Genomic DNA, 17630 nt, shown 5'->3' with positions numbered 1-17630 from the left:
GGGAGTCCCAGAACACCACCTCTTGCTTCCTTCTCTTGGGTGTGGTGGCTGTGGCCCTCCCAGCCTTGGGGGCAGATGGCTCCTCCTCCTCAGCCATTGGGGCCTGCTCTCTCCTCCTGTTGCCAGTACAGCATACTGGTTCTTGACCATGATGAACAGGGGATTTGGGTGGAGGAGGACCATTGTCTACTGCCCATGGTGGCCAGCAGCCAGTTTCCTCCCTATAGTGGCTGCAGAGTTTTCCTTCACCCTCTGCAGCCGCTGTAGTCATCTATAGTCAGCTAGCACCCTCCATCCTGGACATCTCCATGTGCATACTGTTGATGAAGTCCCCCTGCCTGGCTTTCTTTGACAGCAACATGCAGGCTACATTCCCAGTAAGTCAAGAGCAGGACTTGGTAGAAGCTTCCAGCGTCAGGATGCCTGCCTGGCCAGGGCCCCGACAGGTGTAGGCAGAGGAAGAACTAGCAGTAGGCAGCCTACCATTTTTCTCCTATTGTGAGTTCTTCCTTGAGGAGTACCTGCAAGTTGAAGAACTACCTCCCTGCCTTCTTCTGCTGGCGAACTCAGCTGGCTAACTCCTTTAGTCTCTCAGCTGCCTCCATTTTATTAGCCACGTTTCTTACCAGCCACTGGGAGCCTGAATATTTTTTAAAGCCTGGGCTCCACACACACTCTAGAGGTCACAGCTTGAACAGGTGACCCACCCCTATAAATTAGCCAGTTCTAATTACTGTTTGGCTGCCTCATGTCCCATTTTCCTCCATGGGCTGGGCTCCCTTTCTGGGCTCCATCTCCCATGATACTCCACAGTATTCCCTCTTACTGACCCATTGTGCTGCACTGTGGGAGACAAATGGCTGTGGTGCATAGTTTTTTTGGGAGGAAGATGGATTTATTGGCTCCTGCTCCCTGTTATGATGTCTAAGTGGGAATCATTTAGGCTTCCTCCATGGACCAGCAGTGACAACAGAATGAAGTGGCCAGGCTGTGCAGCTGAGGCTCATCCATCTCTTCGGTGGGGCTCCAGAGTTGGGGAGGCAGGTATGTAACCTCAGTCCATTAATGCAGAACTTTTTTAGGGAGAAAGGGGACCTGAACATGCACATCCTCTTCCCCAACTGCACATAGCTCTGGGGCAACACCCTGAGTCCCACAGTTGCCCAGTCCATGGCCTTCATGCCCACTGCACTTTGCTGCTGCTGTCATGAAGGGTCAGGTTTTACTCTGGTTTCAGGAAGTAGGACTCCCACAAGCCTCTCAAAAATGTTTTAATTTTGTCTTTTAAATGACATCCAGACAGGGTAATTCCTGTCCTTGGTCATTACTTGTTTTCATGGAAAAAATGAGAGCAAACAATCTTTCATGTTCGGGTGAAGGTTAATATTGCCTGCCCCACTTTTATTTTAGGGGCAGATCATGACTCATCCTATCCTTGGCACAAAGGAGTAGAGAAGGCACAAGAGTCCACTTACTCCCGTGCACCTGTGCACTATACTGCTGCTTCCTTCGCAAAATGGGAATCAGGCATCACTGGACAACCTGTCCCCACTTTGCAGAAGTGGGCAGGAGTTGGCAGGGAATGGGTGCAACCTTCATTATTTATGTCAGCACATGAGGGAGCATACACTGTATCAGGTATAGACCTCTGACAGTTTACTCCCTGCCTAAAGCAGCAGGAGAGAACAACTCCCAGAAAAAAATAATTAAGCTTGAGAGTTAATTATTGAATTAGTACTGGTAATTAATTTTTGTTTCAGGGGAGGGTTATCATCTCCATGAAAAGTGCTTCCATTCCATCCACTTACAGAGGAACAGTGGGGACGACAACAAGGTTTGCTGTCTTCAAATGATTGTCAAAATCATAGAATATTTCATGTTTAATTGGACAGCAGGTGAATGAGAATAAATGTTTTGTATTTAGGTATTTAACAATGAATGTGGTAGCAGGAAACAAGCCGCTGTTCCCCCTTGCCAAAGCAAGAATTTCTACAGGATTAGCTGTAAGTCTCTTGTCTCATACGTTTGATTTTGCTGTACAAATCGGGGGGGAGTGAGTGAAACATCCTAAAGTGATAGAAAGTCTGTGATGTTATCTCACTTTCTCTAAACCAATGTGACGTGAAGTCAAATAGCATGTTTCAAAGGCTTTGTTGTGTGTGTGAAACACTTAGTCCAAATTATAACCAGAGATTCTGACTTGCATAAAGGGCTCTGTGTATCACATACATATATTAAAAACTACCCAATGAGATGAAAGATGGACTTGCTCTGTTAATGGATTTGTTCACTCCTCAGAGCAAACAGTTAAAATGACTTATTTGGCACATTAGCAGATTACCAGTTTATGGAACAGAATGGAAGAAAATCTTCAAGCCCAACACATAATGGTTTTTTGCTGTAGAACAGGTTGTGGCTGTCTTGACTATTAGAGAGGATTTCCTAAAACACAGAAGATAAAAGACTGAGGTGGAAAAAAATGTTGGCAGGAACCAGTACAATGAAAAGCTGCATTTGCAGCTTCCAGTAGTTTATTCCCTTTAGCTAGCATAGTTCTTGTAAAGCTGGCACTTCCAATCACTTAACTACACTCATTACAAAACCAGTTAAAACTGATGATTTTATTTTTTCCCAACGGTCTCAGTGACCTCTATCTGACAGATATTCCCCTAATCTTCCTGCTTCATACATTGTCATAACCTATCCTGGCTCCAGCAGCATCCTCTTTGGCAGTAAATATTTGTCAAATATCATCCTTTCCAGCTATAACTTCGCAGGAATGGGAGTTCTATTAATTTGCTGGTTTTCTTTGTGTACGTTGTTCTTGTCCAGTTCCTTAATAGCATGACACATTTCTTTTACCCCTCCCCTTCTCTGTATCTCTTTTATAAGGGATTGAGTTGTATTTTATCCCCTAATCCTTTCAAAATACCGTGTACCTTTCGAAATGATGGCAACCCTCTGACAAGGTAAGGGAGATGAGAAAGCTGGAAACCACATCATAAGGGCCTGCTAAATCTGTTGTGACAACAGAGAAGGAATTTGAATGAATCTGACTTGCTTCATTTAGATCTGAAAGCACCTTTGTTATATTTCTGACAAAAAGGAAGAGAGGGTGGAGACCTGGAACTGCTTGACATGTTCCCTGCTGTCTGTCTGTCAAATGACCACCACCACCACCACCACCATCACACACACACACACACACACACACACACACACACACACACACACACACACACACACACACACAGAAAATACCTAGAAAAAAGAAATGTTATGAAAAGCAAAAATAAGAGAACGCATCACCACATATCATACAACACATATACAACATGGAACAACACATACACATAAGCAGGCATAATACACCCCCTACCGCCCTCCCCCACCTCCCCCCACCTGCAAAAAAGAAGCTAATTTGTGTCTTTATGTCACATAAATTGAATTCCTGGCTTCCAGCCTTGGCCAATTGTAATTTTATTTCTGAATGCACTTTAAAGAAAAAGCTGTATTCATTTTTTTGCTTAGTAAGATCCTCATTTACATGAAGCTGTCAAGTGTTATGACATTTAATGTTAATAATACCACTTTCATTATTTCACTGTATCGCTGCTGCACTCTCATAACAACCACAGGTATAAAATGTAAATGTTTTTGACGGTATTGTCATAACTAGAGACATTGCAGGAAACCCAGCAAAGATGCATGTTATAAGTACCACAGTTAGGGCAGGTGTCTTGCCACCTATGTCATTCTGCTCTTGTGGGGACACTATTTCATACCATTTATTCCTGCTTTGCGGTACAAAAGTTATTTTTCCTCCCTTGGTATCCTACTGTTAATTGAATTGTCTTGTTAGACTGACCTCACACTTTGTAAGGCAACTCCCATCTTTTCATGTATTTATGCCTGCTCCTGTATTTTCCACTCCATGCATCTGATGAAGTGGGTTCTAGCCCATGAAAGCTTATGCCCAAATAAATTTGTTAGTCTCTAAGGTGCCACAAGGACTCCTCATTGTTTTTGCTGATACAGACTAACATGGCTACCGCTCTGATAGCTGTTTAATATAATTCCCAGATCTCTACTACTACTACTTCCAAAGGTGGTAATTCCAGGAACGATAACTGCAAATTAAAAAAGTAGTTATTATATAGGCACTAGAACTTATAGTTAAGTCTATGTTTTAGTCACAGGTATTTTTAGTAAAAGTCATGGACAGGTCATGGGCATTAAATGAAAATTCACAGCCTGTGACCTGTCCATGACTTATACTATGTACCCCAACTAAACCTTGGGCCACAAGTGTTCTGAGGAGGTGGCCACGGTGTGCCATGGGTGCTGGCAGGACAGCCCGGGGGGGCTGCCGTGAGTGCTTGGGGGGTAGCCTGGAACCCACACTGGTGCTGTGGGGGGCAGCGGCGTGCAGCCCAGGAACCCCACTGTGCTGGGGCGGAGGGTTGGTGGGGCTGGTAGGCATCCTACCCAGCTCCACACAGCTCCCTGGAAGTGGCTGGCATGTCCCTGCAGCTCCTAGAGGAAGGGAAGGCCAGGGGGGCTTTGCACTCTGCCCCCGCCAAAAGCTTCAGTTCCGGCAGTTCCCATTGGCTGAGAACCACAGCCAATGGGAGCTGCGTGGATGGTGTCTGCAGGCAGGGGCAGCATGCAGAGCCCCTTAGCCCCTTTGCCTAGAAGCTGCAGGGACATGCTGGCCATTTCTGGGGAGTCCCCCCCAAGGTAAGCACAGCCCTGGACCGAAACCCCCTGCCCCAGCCCTGAGCCCCCTCGCACAACCAAACTACTACTGCTGCTGCTGGAGGGGCGGGCACGGTGGCCCGAGACCGGCTGCTGCAGAAGTCACGGAGGTAACAGAAAGTCATGGAATCCATGACTTCTGTGACCTCCATGACAGACACACAGCCTTAGTTATAGTCTAATAACTAAAAAACCTAATAATGAACATAAGAAGTTTGTTAACAAAACTTTAATGTTATTTGGTGATATAAGAACTAAGGATGGTGAACAGAGCTGAATAAATACATATAAAGCCAAATATTGGGCAAAAACCTAAAATGAAATTATTATATTTTTACACGCCTGTGCACTTTTTTTCTGGCTGAAACGGTGCTGATTGGTGGCAGTTGAGGTGCTGATATACAATAAGAGGTAACAGCAATGCTGACCACATTTTATCTTTAAAGTAGTGCGTGTACTTACTAATTAAACTTCACAATGTCCTTCTTGAGATAGGTAAGTAAATATGATCTGCCCTATCTTATAGATGAGAAAAGTAAGGCAGAGAGTAACAGTCAAATTCATGGATTAAATCAATGGCAGATCTTGAATTAGAAATCACGATTTCCTGACTCTTACTCCTGTGCTCAGTCCGGTAGACCATGCTGCCAGTCTAAGTCTGCCTGTACACTTTAGCTGGAGGAGACACACTTGATCAACTAGTGAGCTAAAAACAGAGTGTAGCTGCAGTGGCAAAAATGGCAGAAGGGAATGGCCACCCCAAGTACGATCCTATCTGAGAAGCTAGGCACATACTTGGTGGGGCTAACCTCGGGCCATCACGACTACACTCTGTTTTTAGAGTGCTAACTCAATCAGAGACAATGTTGTTATGTCTCCTCAAGCTGGAATTTATACCCTTTAGCTCAGAGTGTAGACATTCCCTAAGGGAAACACTGTCCTCAGAAGATTTCCATCTAGGTTTGAAGATCCAAGTGTTCTGGATAAGAATTGACAAAGAGTCCTGTGGCACCTTATAGACTAACATGGCTACTCCTCTGATACTGGATAAGAATGAAATTCTGGGCACTTATCCAAACTACACTAAACCACTGAAGTTTTTGAACTTTCCCTTTGAAGAGAAGACCAGAGGAAAGTGGAGGAGATGGAAGGGGGAAATCTGAAAGGGGCATAAGGAGGTGGGAAAAAATAGAGGAGGAGAAGAGGTGGGGACTTGGATGAGGGAGGAAGGAAGGGGAAAAGTAAACATAGGTACCTCTTAGGAGTTGCTCATTACTAGGCAGAATCAAGCCCTGAAGTTCAAATTGTCAAAAGAGCTCAGCTCCCATTTAGGCACCTATATGAAATGGGAAGATTTTTCAAAACGCTCAGCACCCAACTGCTCCCCTTGTTTTCCATACAGAGATGCTGAGTAGTGAGCAATTTTGAAAATCCGGCCATGCTTTGTACAATAGGAACAAGGCTTTGAACTCTGCTCTGAAGCAGAAGTTTGAAGCACAGGCACAATGTATTAACATCCTTCTTCTTTATGAGAGTTGAGAACATTAGGAAAAATATATTAAAATTCACAGGTTGGTTAAGAAACTGTAATTAACAATTACCAGGTTTCTCACAAATGGATTGAATTTCAGATTGTTGACATTAAAGTACAAATTTAAGACTTATTAATCAAAATGGAAATTTCAATAAATGTGGTTACATGATCATGTTTACAAAGTTATAATGACTAAATTTAATTCAGGATGTTAAAACTGATCAAGAAGTAATAAATCAGAGATGATCCAAGACTTATCACAACATGGTAAATATAATCAAATTCCATTCCCAAATAGAACTATGGCTGTTTAATATAGGTCCTTATCAATTTGCCAATCAAGTTTTGAATTCAGCCCAAATTAATTCAGAAGTTAGATATTAAAACAATGATTTTACTACCGATGTGACAATGTAATTCAAAATTGCTTTCTCATCCATTGGTAATTCACAGCTAATCCTTTTCACATCATATTGTATATGTTTACTTAGGGCCTGATTCTGTTTCTATTGAAGTCAATAGCAAAGCCTCCACTCAGTTTACTGATGCAGGATTGGGCCCTTAATGATTCAAAGCAACTTCTATTTTTTCTTGAAATTCACCAGTATGTAAACCATGGGTAATTTGAAACCCTCTTTGGTTACTGAGGCCATATAAAGTCTGCCAGTAGTTGTTATGTACTCTTAAACAAATGTTAAGACAGCAGTAAACTCTTTAGTTATAACTCCCTAATTAAAATTTGTAGCTTATCCGAGAAACTGTCAGCTTCACGTGACATCACAAATTATTCATTATGGGATACTCTAGCTTCTAACTCCTCTAACAATGGGTAATTCAAGTTTTCTTTTCTGTGTTGCTGTGCTGAACTAGTGTAGCAAACTTTATATATACAGCTCTCCTACACAACTTGGTTCAAAAAATGTCTAGGTCTATAGGTTGAAATGTTACTGAAACATAAGTGCACATTATATATTGAAGTCATTTCCATGTTTTTTTTATAACGCAGGTATATACTTTCTGGGAAGCATTCAACTGAAAATAACCAAGTCATCACCTTAGTAAGGGAAATGCATATATAAAACTCTTAGGCTGGGATTTTCAAAGTAACCTAAGGGAGTTTGGAATCCACATCCTCAATACTCCAGTCCCTGCACTCAAGGCAGTACCAAGTAATAACTTGACCATTCCTGACATGTTTTTGTCTAACCTGTTCTTAAGAACTGCCAATGACGGAGATTCCACAACCTCCTTAGGCAATTTGTTTCTGTCCTTAACCACCCTGACAGTTAGGAAGCTTTTCCTAATGTCTAACCTCCCTTGCTGCAATTTAAGCCTATTGCTTTTTGTCATATCCTCAGAGGTTACAGAGTACAATTTTTCACCCTCCTCCTTGTAACAACCTTTTATGTATTTTAAAACTGTTATCATGCTCCCCTCCCACCCCAGTCTTCTCTTCTCCAGTCTAAACAAACCCAGTTTTTTAATCTTTCTTCAGAGGTCATGTTTTCTAGACCTTTAATCATTTTTGTTGCTCTCCTCTGAGCTTTCTCCAATTTGTCCACATCTTTCCTGAAATGTGGGATGCTGAATTGGACACAATACCCAAGCTGAGGCCTTATCAGCGCAGAGTACAGCAGAAGAATTTCTTCTCATGTCTTGCTTAGAACACTCCTGCTAATACATTCCAGAATGATGTTCACTTTTTTTGCAACAGTGTTACACAGTTGACTCATATTTAGCTTGTGATCCTCTATAACTCCCAGATCTCTTTCCGCAGTACTCCTTCCTAGGCAGTCATTTCCCATTTTGTATGTGTGCAACTGATTATTCCTTCCTAAGTGGAGTACTTTGCATTTGTCCTTATTGAATTTCATCCTATTTACTTCAGACCATTTCTCCAGTTTGTCCAGATCATTTTGAATTTTAGTCCTATCCTCCAAAGCACTTGCAACCCCTCCCAGCTTGGTATTGTCCGCAAATTTGATAAGTGTACTCTCTATGTCATTATCAAAATCATTTATGAAGATATTGAAGAGAACTAGACCCAGAACTGATCCCTGTGGGACCCCACTTGATATGCCTTTCCAGCTAGATTGTGAATCCCTGATAATTACACTCTGGGAATGGTTTTCCAACCAGTTATGAACCCACCTTATAGTAGCTCCCTCTAGGTAGTATTTATGTAACTTCTCTAGGAGACTGACTAACACAATTTCTGGAAGGTATTAGGGACTTCAAAGGGGTTTTTGGAACAATATGTCTGAAGTGGATTTCCTAGGAAGTATGTGGAGGTAAGGAGAATGCAAATGACTCACTTCAAATCCTTCCCTTTTGAAGCTACACCCTGTGTACTACAATTGTTTACTAATTACCTGCTTCTGGAATCTTCAGATCAAAGACCCCTAAACTGTGTAAAGGGTGATCTAAACATGTTATGAGCTGAGGCTGTTACAAACTTGTGACCATAGAAGAGACCCCTTTGTGGGGTTTTGAAGGACTGCTCTTACTAGTTCCCATATTAGAATTGGTGTGATGTCTTATTAACACAAGTGTAAATTCTTTTATTGTTTTTATTGTTTTTTCTGTTGTGTATTTATATTAAGAATAAAATAGTTTTCAATCTCTCATCCTGTTCAGGTAGTTTGGATTGTGGAAACCTTACTGCTGAAGACACCAGGCTTCTTGCTGGTTCACATTTGAAAAGCTGATGTTGATCAATCAGAACCTTAAATAAACTTCTCATGAAGAGCTGAGCTAGGCCAATTGCAATGTGAGTTGCAAGTCATATGTCACCTTCTCATAGCTGAATCAGAAAGCAAGACATCTCTTTTGTGATTTTTGTAACTGGACAGTGTTACTATGGGTTTTGTTCCCTGTGACAGGGTGCTAAGGGAGAAGCACTTAATTAGCTCCTGCTACTTCAGCCCCAATCAAGGGGAATGGATTGGGGTTGCTTGGATAGTTCTGTGTCTGCCTGGTAACAGGCAGCACCTGCCAGCCTCATTAGCCAGAGCTATAAAGGCTGGGAGGAAGGGAAGAGAAAGGCCAGGCACAGAGGGAGCCTTTTGGTTTGTTGCTGGCCAGGCCTGTTAGATGCGAAACCTGTACATAGGTGGAAAGTGGTGGCGGGAAAACAACTATAAACAAAGAACACTGGTGTTGCATCAAACTGAGATGTTCCTGACTGCTTGGAGGGGGCAACAGAGGCTGAAATCAGAGGGGCCCAGTGTGTGCCTCACTACAGTCCCAGAGCCCAGGTTCCGTAATAGTCAAAGTTCCTGGGATAGCCTAGTTTTACTTTAGAAACTTCTGCCGTTTAAGCTGCCAGTGAAACTTGCTCTGTGCATCTTTTTCTGAGATCTTCTGGATGGTCAGAACTCTGTAATCTTTGTAAAGCTTCAGTGCGGATCTACTAGGCCAATGGTATAATCTCCATGGCTAACTTTGCATGAGGTGTGTGCCTTCTGATTTTGCAGTGGTCTTCTTTGCAGTTATTTTGAAGTTTTCTAGTCCTTATGAAGTATCTGCACTTTCTTTGATATTCTTATTTAGTTAGTTATACAGCAGTATAAGTCACTTGAGTCATCTGTTCTCTAAATGTCTGTTTGGTTCAACATGAGCATGATGAAATAGCTATATAAATCTTTACATATGTATCCGTTCCTGTTCATTATTCACTTTATAAGGTTTTCAACATATTAATTAAATATCCACAGAAAATTTAAACAAACTTTTTTTGTTGAAATTTTTTTCCCCATGAAAATTTCAGTGATCTCTAATTCACCGGTGTCTACAAGTACCTGCTAAAGAACATTCTCTGGAGAGCTAGTGAGGTGTGTGGTTTTTGTTTTTGTTTTGTTTTTTTAAGCAGAAAATTTAAACTTGTTACAAACCCTAAAGCATTTCATTTTTTGGCAAAAAATGTTCAGGTTTGGGCTGAATATTGAAAAGTTTTCAGGTTTTCAACAAAATGTTGAAATTTTTCACAGAAATTTTTATTTCAGCTTTTGAGTTTTTTGATAAAAATCAACAATCTGCAAGGAAACAGAAACTTTGTGAAAATTTTCCTTTATTCTAAAACCCAATATTCCAAAAAAAGTTTAAATTACAATTTACAACCAGTTTGAGAGTTTCTTTAAGCAGAGGGGTTGGTTCCTCCATGAAATATTTCTCTTGTCCAGCCCACATGGCTCAGGGGTGGGTGTACTGCATGGGTCCTAGGGATGGGACACAGTTCTGGGCATGGAATGTGCTGAGGGGTGGTGGTCCTGGCTGGGCCCCAAGTTTCCTGCTCCCCTCCCAATTCTGAAATATCTGATGCTGCTGCTTTGGTGTCCACTCTGTAGTGATGAGCAAAATCTGCTGGTTTCATTAGGATCCCCCTAGATTATGGTGAGTCTTGAATTTACTCATGACTTGATACCAGAAACAGCAAGAACCTGGCAGAACCTTGCTTGCTTCATAACAAACTCAATGAATTCCACAAGCTGTCTGCGTCAACCATCCCTGGACTCCTCACACCCTCCTTTAGGAGTCTTCTGGAGGGGGGCAAGAAAGGGGGGAAGTTGGTCTGCTACCTTTCACTCCTGTCCAGTGTTTCCAAAGGGTAAACAATTGGCCTCCTCCTTATCCTAGTTTGGAATGAGGCTGGGACTGGGCAGGAGGGCCTTGGTAAGTCTGCGTCATCTAAGTGCGACAGTTAGACCAACCAAATTTCTGCAGCCTAAAGACTCCCAACTTCTGAAAAGGCCATTTTCTTCGCTCTGTGGATGAAATGCCCCAGTGTGCACCTTGCCAATAGCAGTTTAAGGAAGCTGATCTTGAAAACCTTTAGTTATGAAACCTGAAACTAAACACAGTTGTGAACTGGCACATAGGTGCCCTTTGGTGTTAGGCTGCCCTCTGATGAGACACCATTTCACTGTAAGCTGATGTGACACAGCTGCTGCGATACAGATAACATAACACAATAAAATAGATGTAGATATTTTCAATCAGCCAGGAATGTTTTGCTTCCACGGCTAAATTGCTCATCTTCTAAATAAGGAGCCACATCAAATTGCACTGAAAATACATTCCTATAGGAATAGCAGTCCCTTGTAATACTCTCAGCAATATACAGTTATTTAATTGAATTTCATATTTTTAGTAGTGTTCACAGCCAGCAATGTTAGTGATAGTTATTTAAAGAAAAAATAATATAGAGAATGATGAGGTATGGGGAGGGTAAATTTATAGTCAGATTAGGGTATTTGGTGAAGCTGGTATGAATTTAGTACTCTGAGAAAGCAATATTTAGTTCTATATTATGGAGCTATGTTGGACATTTGTATACTTTTGTCTCACATGAGATTAAACAAAATCCATTTTTCTTTGTGAATATGTGAGAAGTACTTGTGAGATGATAAAAAATTGACACGAGTCTCCTTTCATCTTTTATCTTTTGTGAATTTTATCCCTTTTATGATTTCCCCCCGCACACTTGGGATGATATTGTAATACAATAGAGTATTTTGAGAAGAACATGTTGCACATGTGTTAACTGAGAACTAGCAGAAACAGAATGCCTACCTGGATCACAAAGATGATCAATAATATTAAACCATAAGCATGTGCATATTTACAGAATATTCAACCCATCAAAACCACAAAAACATGAAAATGAAAATGTAAGCCACCTAATGGGACAAATCCTCTACTCTTGCACCCATAGGCACATTCTTTACAACTGCCATATCTAGCATACATCACATACAACAAACTTAACTCTGCCCTTTTAGGGATGCCAGCCTTCCAGAACTCTCTTCACCAATGTATCTGTGTATTTAGATTCTATTCTATATAGGTTTTTTAGATCACATTTTCTTTTTTCTATTTCCCTCTGTTTTCTTTTTCACTTTTATTCTTTAATTTCCATTTAAAGTTTCAGAAAATAACTGAATCCCCCACAACCTACCGTCCCCTATATTAACACTAATTTAGACTACACAGTTAAAATGGCAAAAAAAGTCAAGTGATGCAAAAATTAAGGTTCCTACAGCAATGTTAACTGAGCCATTTTGTGTATATTTTTAATGTATTTAGTACATCTACTAAAAATTTTGGAAGGAACAGATTTCCATTGGAAAATGTAGTTTTGACAAAAATCAAAATGTTTTGCAGGAACATGTCACTTGTGATGAAATTTTTGATGGAAGAAAGTTGAAATTATTAGTTCCATTTTGATAATATGGAAATGTTCTTGTTCAAGACTGCAAAAAACTTTTTTGACTTTCTTTTTTTCATTTAATTTCAACTTTTACATTGATACAATATATTAAAATGAGTATTATATTTATATGCATTATAATCAATATTTTTATTAGTATGCTTCAACATTATTTAAACAAAACGTTTTACCTTATTTTAATGAAAGCATTCATCACTATCAAAATGAAATGGAAATTGTGCTTTCTGATCAGATATATTTATTTTTTGATTTTGATTTCCACAAATATCAAAAGAGGTACCTATCCAAAGACTTAGGCACCTTTGATATATAATTTAAAAACAAAAATAAATTAGCAGCAAAACCCGTAAGTCAGGAATACTCAGTCTTCTACAGAACTTCCACAAAATTCCCCATCCCCACATAAAACTCAATCCCTGTTTGGTCCCTCTGCAAGTAACAGCCCAAGCAAATGAAATACACTTTGCTGCATATCAGAGGAAGATAAGAGCAGATGATTCCAGGGTGGAAGATCTCTTATGGAGCCTGCTCTGCTGCCAGCTCCTTCTCTTTTAAATTGTGGGGGTTGCAACTCACATGCCTCTGCTGATCACAACTATGGCAATGTGGTAAGGATAGATGGATGGTCTCTCGAGTAGGATGGTAGCAAGCTATTTGGAGCTTCACAGGTCAACACCAACATCTAAAAGCCAGAAACCAATGGGCAGTTTTCTTTTTAATAAGTAACATTAACACTACTCCGGTGGCACCTTAAAGACTAACAGATTTATTTGAGCATAAGCTTTTGTGGGTAAAAAATCCACTTCGTTGCATGCATCTGAAGAAGTGAGGTTCTTTACCCATGAAAGCTTATGCCCAAATAAATCTGTTAGTCTTTAAGGTGCCACCAGACTCCTTGTTGTTTTTGTGGATACAGACTAACACGGCTACCTCCTGATAATTAACACTACTGTTTATATTGATATAAAAATAAGACATACATGACATGCCATATAGCTGAATTAACATTGCTATGGAATCCTTAGCTTTTGCATTTCCTGACTTTTATGCTGTTATGTGACTTTTAGCTGTATCCCTTAATGTTACATCATGATAGTTTTTTGTACTCTGTGTTTTGCACACACACGTGTTTATATTCTCACAGGAAAAAAAAACCTTCATTAAATGGTGTTAAGGCTGAGTACATATAGTGACTTTAAGGGCAAAAGGCTTATCAGAACATTAGAGGAGTGCTACAGTCTTCCTGGCTTCCAATCTTCCCTGAGAGCCTTCACAAGTCAACTCAGTTCTATTCTCCAGCTTCCCCCTGCTCCCTTAGGCTTGATTCCTCCTCTTCGTTTTTAAAGTCCACAGGACTGTTCTGAACCTTAATAGCTCAGCAGGACTATGGACCTGATGAAGATTTTGCTGAAGTCCCTAGCAGCCCCTAAGGTCTTTACATTTTACAGAGAGGCACATCGGGACTGGAGGCAGGGATCAAGCCTTGGAACCTGGCAAATCATAAGAAGCTGGGGAGGAGGCAGCTGATGACACAGGAAAGCCATGAAGGCTGCACGATCCACTAGGATCAAGAAAAGCCTGTGGAATTTAGGCCCTCCTAAGGAGTTCTATACCAGTTCTTTTTCCCCTCAGTCCCATAATGTTGGGTAGGTGAGTCTGCAAGTTTGTGCCCTTGAGATGACACTTCTATTAATACAGACAAACTGATGATTCACACGGAGCTGTGTGCAGTGTTGTATGTTAATTTTTAATAGAGGAAAACCACTGAATGTAAAACAGATATTGCTTGCCTTTTACTTTATATTTGGATGCATCTTTTGAATAACTTTTTGTGGGTTGTCATTGGCAGCTGAGTTAACATCCCTTAAAAGTAAGCAAAGCACATAATTACTGACATGAAAAGCAAGCTCTTTGGGAGAAATTCTAAAGTAAACCCACTCCTTGAAGGAAAATAGGAAGGACAATTGCAAATAGATAAGCTGCACTTTAGACATGAACAAACACATTTACCAGATAATTAGTAGATACTTTTCTAGGTATTTTTGGCATTGAATCCAAAAGCAATACTAAGGCAGGTAAACCCTTTTGAGTAAAGCCCTGTGGCTTCAACAGACTAGTAATTGGAGGAGGAGAAAAGCCATGTATTGTAGTTCAGCTCATGTTTCAGAAATACTTTTTATCTTGAGTTAACTAACAGTCTCTACAGGCCTTGCCATCTATTCTGCTTTCATAGGGGTAAGAGCTTGTCACATCTGTGGGAAGAACAGCCACCAACAAATTGTTTACCTCTTGCCATCTGGAAACCTCTCCTTGAAAACTCTGAAGGGTTTGAGCTATATCGTGTGGAAGAGCCTAAGGCTGGAGAGCAGAGATTGCCCATGACATCATCTAGTCTTTTGCCTTCCATTGCCCTAACTGGAGGTCAGGATTGGTGGGTCACAGCATGTATGGAGAGATTCCCTACTATCATTGCTCTTGTAGGAGCCACCCTGTCAGGGAGTTGGGGAGCCACTGTTGAGGAGTAAGGCCGCTATATACAGGGCCGGCTCTAACTTTTTTGCTGCCCCAAGCAGCAAAAAAAAGCACCGCCCCCCGAGCCCCACCCGCCGAGCGCCGCGCCGCCGGACCCCCCCCCGAGCACCGCGCCCCCCGCCGCCCCCCTGCCTAGCGCTGCGCCGCCGGAGCGCCCCCCCCCACGGAATGCCGCGCTGCGCTGCCCCCCGCCACCCCAAGATTGGCCGCCCCTTATCTGGTGCCGCCCCAAGCATGTGCTTGGTTGCCTGGTGCCTGGAGCCGGCCCTGGCTATATAGATCACCTTGACCTCTGCAGATCTCCTGAGATCTATGCAGATCTCAGAGGATCCTCTGGTTTTGGGAGGTCAATCTCCAACTTTCTTTGGGATGCAGAGGGGGCAAACAGCATGCCCACAACACAAGAACGAAGTCAAAACAATCCAGTTGGAATTCTTTAATAGCCTGAATAGTTAGTTCATAGACTGCACTTTACATATCTAGAAATTAAAAGACTTAATGTATGTGTTAGTTAATGAAAACATATTACTATTAGTAGTAGTAGTATAAATTAAATATGCATTAACAATAAAAATGATTAGTTATTTTTAGTTACATAGATAGAAAATGCCTTTTAATGATGGAACAATTAGCTGACTGAGCATTTTTATGTAATGGTTCAATAGATAAAAGCATTGCAGAATACTCATCATTACAATGAGATAGTTCGCTCTCTCTGTCTAATTTCTTAAAACACCAGAAAGCACTTTTCGTGTTTGTTTGTGAATGCAAAATAGAGTCTATAAAATGCTCTTTAACCAATCAATAATGTAAAAGTTATGCACACACATACTGGAAAAGCCAATAACATTGAACTTTATTTTGAAAGCTTGAAAATACCTTCATTATTTTAATCACTAGGAGATAGATATTCTGTTCCAAAGCTGTTACGACAACTTACCTCTAAAGAACCCTAGAAAGACATTTGGCAAGATTTTAAAGTATGTCTGTTCACTTCACAAGCAGGCTTGCTCCTAATCCTTTCCTGTGTAACCTTGGCTATGACATCAAACAGGGAATCTAAAATTCATTACTGTGTGTAAGGCTGTTTGAGATTCTCACATGGAAGACAGTATTTAAGTGAAAATTATTATACATAAGTGATCACGTAGAAAGTTTGTAGTCAGATCTAGGATATTAAAGGATGTTTAGTATACTCATGAAGCATTAATACCTTTGTCAGATACCTGTCACTTCATTTTCATGTGTTCCTATATTTTTTTACATTGGATTTATTTTTATTATACAGGGCACATCACAAATCTTTATAAAATATAGATTCTAATTGTCTATCCAGTTACTGTCCAGCTATGTTTAACCTCTATTATTAAAAAGGAGACCTCAAATAAACCAACCTATTTTCTAAAGAGTATATGATAAAATCCCAACTCTATTGAAGTCAATGGAAATTATGCCATTTACTTCAATAGGTCCAGGATTACCCCATAGGTTCAGATCTGTTTGTGCCTAGAAAATCTCCAGTTTCCATCCAAGTTTTCCTCATCTCAAATGAAGGCTTTGATAGCATGAAGTTGTTTTATAAGCCTTGCAAGCATCTGCAGCTGCAACATGCTGAAAACATACATGAATCTAGGAAGAGCTATAATCTGCATACTGTTTGCACTCTGCCATAGTGAGTGTTTATTTACTCCATTTAACTATATGGTTATACAAAGACTGTTTTAGAAGGCAGATGTTGTATTTCATTATTCACTAATCTGTGATTTAAGCAAATGCCTAAATATTTTTGTGCTTTTGTTTAGCTATTTAAGAATGTATCTGAGGACAGAACTAAAAAAAAAAAAAATAGAAATGGTAGATATCTAAATGAGGGAAACTCCTCCCCTTTTAGGTTCCTGAGGAAACTTCTGCCATAGCTCTGTGGTATATTGATTCCTACCAATAAGAGATAACACAAACTGCGATAGTAGTAGTGGCTGACGTGTGATGTTATGGACAATAGCCAAGTTTGGGTAGAAAATAAGAGTGAGATAACAGTAGCCTTGACTAGTTCCAAATTTTGGTTACTGTAGAAATATCAATGCCTGTTTATATTCAGTTAAATGGGCTTTCTCCTTAAATCAGAGGATTAGTCTGATGTGGAAAAAAAGTTGATGTCCCAGATAGCTATGTAAATTGAAATTGGAAAAGTTAAGAGTTTAGATTAAGCCAAAGCACAGAAGGAAATTGATATAGTAATAAATACAGATCTAACAAAGTTGTTTGCTACAGGAAGATCTTCTGTTTTGTATTGTCTCAAGAAAGATATCAAGCAAAAACTGTGTATTGAGTTTACTAACTCCTCATCTCTCTATCAATGAGATCAGGACTATAGATAATGAATCCGGAGCATAGCCCCTAAAGGCTTCCCTGAACATAGATACCCTCTGGGATTTACTTTCTACCTAATACAAGAAGGCTGTAGCTAAAAGCAGATATCTGAGCTAGACCACAAGGCAGCTCTCATTTTCTTTGACCTTGAAGCTAACATTAAGGAATCATGGTTGGTAAACAGGGGAGCCTCAGCCCAGCAACCTG

The sequence above is a fragment of the Emys orbicularis genome, chromosome 2 (assembly GCF_028017835.1).
Source record: "Emys orbicularis isolate rEmyOrb1 chromosome 2, rEmyOrb1.hap1, whole genome shotgun sequence".
NCBI classification, from domain to species: domain Eukaryota; kingdom Metazoa; phylum Chordata; order Testudines; family Emydidae; genus Emys; species Emys orbicularis.
This window is presented reverse-complemented; position numbering follows the sequence as displayed.